This window comes from Sciurus vulgaris (assembly GCF_902686455.1).
Source record: "Sciurus vulgaris genome assembly, chromosome: 14".
Taxonomy (NCBI): Eukaryota; Metazoa; Chordata; class Mammalia; order Rodentia; family Sciuridae; genus Sciurus; species Sciurus vulgaris.
The window spans coordinates 3,020,545-3,027,809 of NC_136475.1; the positions used below are offsets into that span (position 1 = coordinate 3,020,545).

The 7,265-nt window shown below is 46.4% G+C and overlaps 1 long non-coding RNA gene across 1 annotated transcript in view; it reads left to right on the plus strand.

Annotated features, from left to right (window-relative positions):
• LOC306643763 overlaps positions 1-6,368 on the plus strand; it is a 78,217-nt gene extending 71,849 nt beyond the window's left edge. Inside the window, exon 3 of the long non-coding RNA XR_013759045.1 lies at positions 5,181-6,368. This is a non-coding gene — a long non-coding RNA (uncharacterized lncRNA). The remainder of the gene's footprint in view (positions 1-5,180) is intronic.
• The last annotated feature ends 897 nt before the right edge of the window (positions 6,369-7,265 follow it).

Here is a 7,265-nt window from a genome sequence, read left to right on the forward strand (position 1 = left end):
TTGATCTGACCTTGGAGCAAACTGACACTCAGGGGCCTTGTCTGATGCAGCCTCTTAGGCTTATTCTGATCCAGACTTTTATTCCAGGGCCATCCTCTTTGTTTGGAGGAAGAAACTTATTTTTATTTAAATTTTTATATTTTCACAGTATGAGAAGTAGAGTCACCAGTCAGAGCTTTATGCTGATGAGCTGTGGGAAATGAGGTCAAATGACAGGAAGAGGGGAGAGTGTGGAGGTTCCCACGCTAAGAACCAGGCCATCCAGTTGGTGCCCTGGGAAATGCAGGGACCTTTGTCTTTGGATGATGTTGGAGTAACCTGAACACCTCATGGAGGCCTGGTGTTGCCCCAGTGCATGTGCAGAAGGCCTGGGCAGTATGGTGACAAGAATGGCAGTAAACACTCAGGAATAAGCTCAGCAGCCTCTTGAGGAATGCTTGTGTGTTAAGTGGAAATTTCCCACTTAGAGAAAGGTTGTTGTACAGCTCACAGCACTCTGTGGTCCTGGGTCATCTGAGAGCAAGTGACCTGAGAGCCCACCCTCTGGAAACTTCTTCCTTCATAACCCTGAACCAAGTATGAAATAAACATCAGCACTAGTGCATCACTCCATGAGACCTTCAGATTCATTTCAGACTATGGGAATTGCCTGATTCTGTCTGTTATAATTCATCCGTTACGTCCTGCATCATGACCCCCTTTACCTGCCATGGTCTCCTTCAGGTTGGAACAGTCTATTCATCTTTTCCTAATCTTCATGATCTCACCAGTTTGGAGAGTACACACTGGTTATTTGCAGACATGAATAGTTAGGATTTGTGTCTTCCCCTCATGTTAGAATTTAGCCATAGCATCTCCAGCAGGAAACTCTAGAAATGTGCTCTCCTCGTACAGCTTTCTGTTGGGTGGTGCCTGATTTCAATCTGTCTCATTATTTCTAATGTTCATATGGATTTTTGGTTTAAAGGAATATTGACAGACTTCTCTCCTGTACAGATTCTTTGATTATTTGAAATTATCACGGGACTGGGGGTGTGGCTAAGTAGCAGAGCACTTACCTAGCGTGGCTAAGGTCCTGGGTATGATCAAACTCAAATTAAATTCAACAGGAAATTATTGAAATGTTCCTCAATCCTTTATGGACATCCCATTCAACACCAAAGTATCAGTATCACAATGAACTCATGGATTGTCTTCTCTTTAATATGATAGTTTATCATCATTATAAATTTTGATTCTCAAGATGACCCAGATTTGGCCACAGGGATATCAGTGCAGGTGGTTTGGCTTTACAGTTGCCACAGTCTCATCATTTTTGGAGCCTACTTGGTTTCTGATTCAAGGTGTAGACAAGATTCCTTTAATGGAAATAATCTTAGGCACTGAGTGCTTACTGGAACTCTGTAGGTTAAGGAGGATCTATCTATGTACGAATCAGTCTTTCAATAAATCCACCTACCTACCATTGCCATCTATCATCTCTTATCTGAATACACATTCCTATCTATCCCTATATACAACTCTGAGTTTATTGTGATAATTCCACTTCAAGTCAAAATCCTATTTATTCTAGTGATGTCCCTTTCAGGGTTGAGTTTCCTTCCTCCTACAGTAAGGATGGTGGCTCTGATTGTCTCTGGTGTCAACCTCCCTCTGTTGTATATTTTACATGCACATGGGCCGCCAGGTCACCACCCACATGTGAGACCACCCTCCTCACCCTGTCCAGTGTGCCCTCTACCACCCAGGTGCCTTGCCTTGGTGCAGTTCCAGCTCCTGCCTCCTACATAGCTTCCTCCTGACCCACCATGCTGTGGGTGGTGAAAGAACTTATGACCTGGTCTTGACAGGAGAGTGAGCAGGAGAAGTGGGTCCTGAACCATGATGAGAGCAAGGGGTCCCTCCACTCCCAGGAAAGAGGGATGGTCCTGTGCTGTGGCTCCTGAGGAAACACATTTACTCCAAGGAAATCTGTGGTGCCATGGTCTTTACTGGGACATCTGGTGACACTTGACCAGGGCTGAGAGATGAGAGGAGACACCCTGCAGCTGTGCCCAGCCTGTTCAGCCCTGATGATTTGCATGCACCCAGAGCACAACCCACTGACCTGAGGACTTCTTAATAGGCTGCTCACAACCTGTGCAAGAGTCAGTCCCATCAGGACACAGCATGGACAGGAGGGCCCCTGCTCAGCTCCTGGGGCCCCTGATGCTCTGCCTCCCAGGTAAGCAGGGACAATCTGACATCAGTATGATCAGTGCTGCCTGCTCTTCAAGGACATCATCATACAACTTAAATAATTATGTGCATATTTCCTTTCATGTGTCCAATTTCAGCTGCCAGATGTGACATCATGATGACCCAGTCTCCATCCTCCCTGTCTAAATCTCCAGGAGAAAGAGTCTCCATCACCTGCAGGGCCAGTCAGGGCATTAGCAATAACTTAAACTGGTACCAAAGAAGCCAGGGCAAGCTCCTAAGCTCCTGATCTATTACACAAGCAGTTTGGAATCTGGGGTCCCCACAAGATTCAGTGGCAGTGGATCTGGGACAGATTATACTCTCACCTTTAGCAGACTGGAGCCTGATGATTTGGCCACTTATTTCTGTCAACAGTATGATGAGCTCCCTCCCACAGTGATACAGACCATGACAAAAACCTCCCAGGGAAGAAGAAGTATGAGGATTGGCTGCCCCAGCTGCTCCTCCTGCTGCCTCCACCTGCTGAGAGCTCTACTCTGAGGCATCAGGCTCTCAGGGTCACTGGGAGGTTGTGTTGGACTCAGAGAAGATCCTCTGTACTCTGTTCCTATGTCCTTGTCAACCCCAGCACTCACCCATCAGATCAGACCCACGTGAGTTGATGTCCCTGAAGGTTTGCATGCCCTGCTCAGTGCAGTACTGCTCCTCCAGCCTATGATTGACAGGAAGCACAGGAGGCCATTCAGAAGAAGCACCATGAAGAGTTCTTACACTATGGTGCAGAACCCTGGTGTTGGTGAGCCCAGTCAAGCTGCCCAGTGGAACTAATCAGATATTCTGAGACTGATGGTCATTTTTTGTGACAAAGGCAACTCTCCAAATACTGTGGAGAAGTCTTCTTCATAAGAAAGTTTCTCTGTCAGCCTCATATGCAAATGGACATGTAGAATGTGAAGTGTGCTCGGTATCAATATCAGAGTGAAATTTGCAACAAACCAACACAAATATTCAGAAGAATCACTACAAAAGTAAACCATGAAGATCATTGAGCAGAGCATGGGGAATGATCCAGATCAGTTTCCTGTGTTTGGAAATGTGAATGCACCTGAGTAGGAGGACTCTCTGACCATGCTTGTACCCTGGGATCCAGGCCTTCCTCTCAGGACACATAGAGGTGCACATGTCCCCATGTGCAGTGACCTCACAGCATTATCTGTGAAAACTGCAAACTGAAATAAGTAAGTGCTAATGAAGAGTAGAATGGATCCATAAAACAAGTAAAGTACATAACACTACAGACCAGTGGAAACCTTCACTGCCTTCAAGAACCCTGCAGAGGTACGCAAGAGCAAATGGGCACAGGAGCATATGTCCTGTGATCCAGTTTTTATGATGCTTGAAAACTAGCACAATTTCAATAAATGTTTAACGTCAGCTTAGAAATTGCATCAGGAACAGTGGGGTCGTTGGTTATTCTTGGCTAAGTTTTTTCTCTAGCATTGCATGTATTATTCTCATTCCTTCTTTCTGCATAGTTCTTCTGAGATGCTGAAATATCTCTGATAGCCCTATTGAAGTTGCCTAGAATGTCAAGGGGCTTTTTTTTTGTTCTTTTCCTTTCAAAAGTGTCTCTATCTTTGTTTTAATCCTTTCTTTATAACATTGTAGTGTGACTTACTTTGGTTGGTTCTATTTGGGACTTACATTCTTAGCATCCTGAAGGTCCATATTCTTCCTAATGTCTGGGACAGTTTCAGCCAGTTTTACTCCACACAGGCTGAAAAAGCTCTGTACCCTTGTGTTTGCACCAGGTGGAGCACATGGCCTGTCACTGTGCTATGGGAGAGTGTCCTGGAAAGGGAGTGACTTATTGAATGCTTTTTTTAAATCCCGGTACAGAAAACATTTTCTTAAAAAAAAAAAAAAAAAAAAAAAGAAGGAAATTTAGTGTTTACCAAGTCAACGAGTTGAAAAGGTAAAATCAAACAGATTTGTATTTGGACAGAAAAATGTACATAAGCTAACCTCTTTGTGTGGTGCTAATGCCATGAGGGGTACTTCAATGTTAGGTAAACCCAGGGAAGCACTGTTGCTCTCTGCAGTCAAAAAAAATTGTAGTTTTGTCAATCTTTTGTTGAACTTCTTACTATTATGCTGCATGCTCTGTATATTTCTGTGTAAAACCCTTTGACTCTCCCCACTTTTCTGTCAGTGAGGAATCAGGAGTGGCTTCCTGGGTGGTCTGGATGAAGGTGTGTCTTCAGGTGTGTGGAACGTGAGCCACAGGTGCAGCATGGAGAGACTCCCCTGCTGGCTGGATCTCCAGGGGCCTCCCTTGGATGGGCAAGTGGATGCTGCCATTGAACAGGACTTGGGATTCTCACTCTGCCCTTTCCTGGGCTGCCTGGGGGTCCTCACCAGGTGTCCTCTGGCTTCCTCTGGACAAGGTCTCCTCCCAGAGTGGTCAGCAGGCAGGATTGTCAGTGTCCTGGTCTCTGGGTTCACTCACTGCTCAGGATCCACTGTCCAGGCCATTTGCTTCCCTATTTGCTGATGGCTTTGTAGCAGCCCAGGGCCTGAGTTCTGCAAAAGAGTGGAGAAGGAGGAACCTGGGAGGTGACTGAGAAGGGACCGTGTGGAGTGGAAGTGGCAGGAGGGAGTGAGGTCTTAAATCTCAGGGAGAAAGTGCATGAGGAGGGGTGTGGCTGAGGTGCTGAAGATGCAGTGACCTGAGGTTTGTAACTCTTCTAGTTTCCAGGTTGAGCCTCCAGCCACATGTCAATTACAGGTCAGGTTTTCCTGCCCTGGTCCCTGTCTCTTAGAGACTCCTGCCTGTGGGTGTCTGCTCTGGTGAGGGTGATTCCCTGCATCTGCCCTCTGCCATCTGCCCTCTGCCATCTGCCCTCTGCCTCCCCAGTCTTGGGCAGTGTCTGGCCCTGGGGCCTCACTTCCCTGATGGGATCCAGGGAGTTGTTGAGGTTCAGTTGACTCAGCATTTGCTGGTGGCTGGAATGCTCTGCTCCCCCTACCAGCATCTTCAAGTCCATCCAGGTTCATCTATTCTCAGTTTGAAGGAAATTCCAGGTGCTTAATTTCATTTATTGTTTCTATTTTCCCACCTGTTTTGTGGTCCATTTCTCTGCTATCTTCATTTTCCTTGCATTAATCACTTTCTTATTATTTTTCCTCTGGTAAATTATTAATTACACATGGTTTTATAATCTTGCAGGGATTGTTACCTCATGTTTCCTGAGAGAATATTTCAAATGTGGGATTCAGGTGTAGACCAGTGGTGGAGCATAGGGAAGAGCCAGCTGATCTGGGCGTTTGCATGGAGCCTCCTTAACAGATGGGACAGGAGCTGAGCCTTTGGCTCGGGGCTGGGATTCTCCATGAACATTAGCTGTGCTCACAGAAGGGAGAGGAGACTGGGTCAGAAAGCAGAGGAAACCTCCCCCATTGCCATGGACTCTCCCAGGGTGCTCCTGCTTGTGGTCTCTGTGGGCCTGTGGTATGGACCAGGGCCTTCACTGCATCTTGTGCTGACCTTCCCAGGCAAGATCTGCCTTGTGGTCAACAGCATCTTCACCTTGACCAAAAAGAGTCTCCTGAGTGACCATCTTCCTCAAGTCATGCCCAGGCATCTGAGTGGGGTAGAATCTCCTTTTGGAATCTTACCTGTACCCTGCTGGTCTCATAGGAACATGTGAGTTGACCTGAGGTTCAGCTTGCCAGGATGTTTAAGACCCACAGAGGCAGTTGAGACCCAGAGTCTGCATGAAGCCCACTTTCCCAGCTCAGGAAAAACCTTGCACCCTCTAGGTGACTTATGAGGGCCTTTTCCAACACAGATTCTACCCAAGATGGAGGCAGGAAGTCGAGGGGTGGCAGGCAGGGTGACAGCTGTCTGCACCATCATGGTATCCCTGGTGGATCCTGGAATAATTATAAATGGAAGATTGATAACCACATTAAAAAAGATATTTTCATGAATTTCTTTCATTAGTTATTGTAGGGTAACTCCTTTTTGAGTGTGTGATGAGGCTATATCCTGATTTCAGAAAGAAAAGAATTTGCAAGCACCAGGGGAACTCTAGAATTTCCCTAGACCATCGACCCCTGTGCCAGAGTCTTGCCCATGGCCCCGATCCTGCTCAGTGGGAAGTGTTCACACTCATCCTGTTTATCAGAAGGTTCTTGGACCCATCTGCTCCTATCCTGTCCTCCATGTGCAAGGCCAGGCTGCTGCAGCTGACGGGGCCATCAATGGGTTTGGCCTGAGCTGTGGATGAGGCAGTCATGGTTCACAGCCCTCAGCTGCATCCTGTTGCCTGAGTCCCCAGCATCTTCCTCTCACACACTCAGAGAATCTGATGAACTGCTGCCAGACTAGCAGCACATGTGGCAGCTGGGACAACCAGACAAGTGATTTTTGTTTGGGGCTGCACCACTGTGGGAGGAAGCTGTACACATTGCTGGCAATACACTCCAGCATCCTCAGCCTCCATCCTGCTGATTTTCAGTGTGAAGTCTGTCCCTGACCCACTGCCACTGAACCTGTCTGGGACCCCTGTGTACCTGTTGGAATCCTCATATATTAGTCTCAGTGGAGACTGGCCTGGCTTGTGTACAAACCAATACTAATAAGTTTTCCCATCACTGTGTGGGAGGCTCTGAGTGGACCTGCAGGAGATGGAGGCTGAATGTCCAGGGATGACAGGTTCAGAGAGAGGAGTCTGGGTCACTACGATATCTCTACTGTATACTAAAGAGATGACAGAGAAATTCAAGGTTATGTAGTCTCATGTGAGATATATTTGATTTCTCCTTTCTTTCTTTTTTTCAAACGAGTTAATTTTTATTTGAGTTATATAAAAGAACTATCAATATTTAAAAGGACTTGAGTTTTGTCAGTCACCTCAGACTGTCTTTAATTTTCCTACAGCTTTTTCCTCTTTCTTTGTGACAATCTTGATCAGAGCCAAGTTGCTTGATCCTTCTGTCTTTATCTCATATTAATCAAATCACCTACTTCATCCTGGATGATAGACCTTCTCACCTCT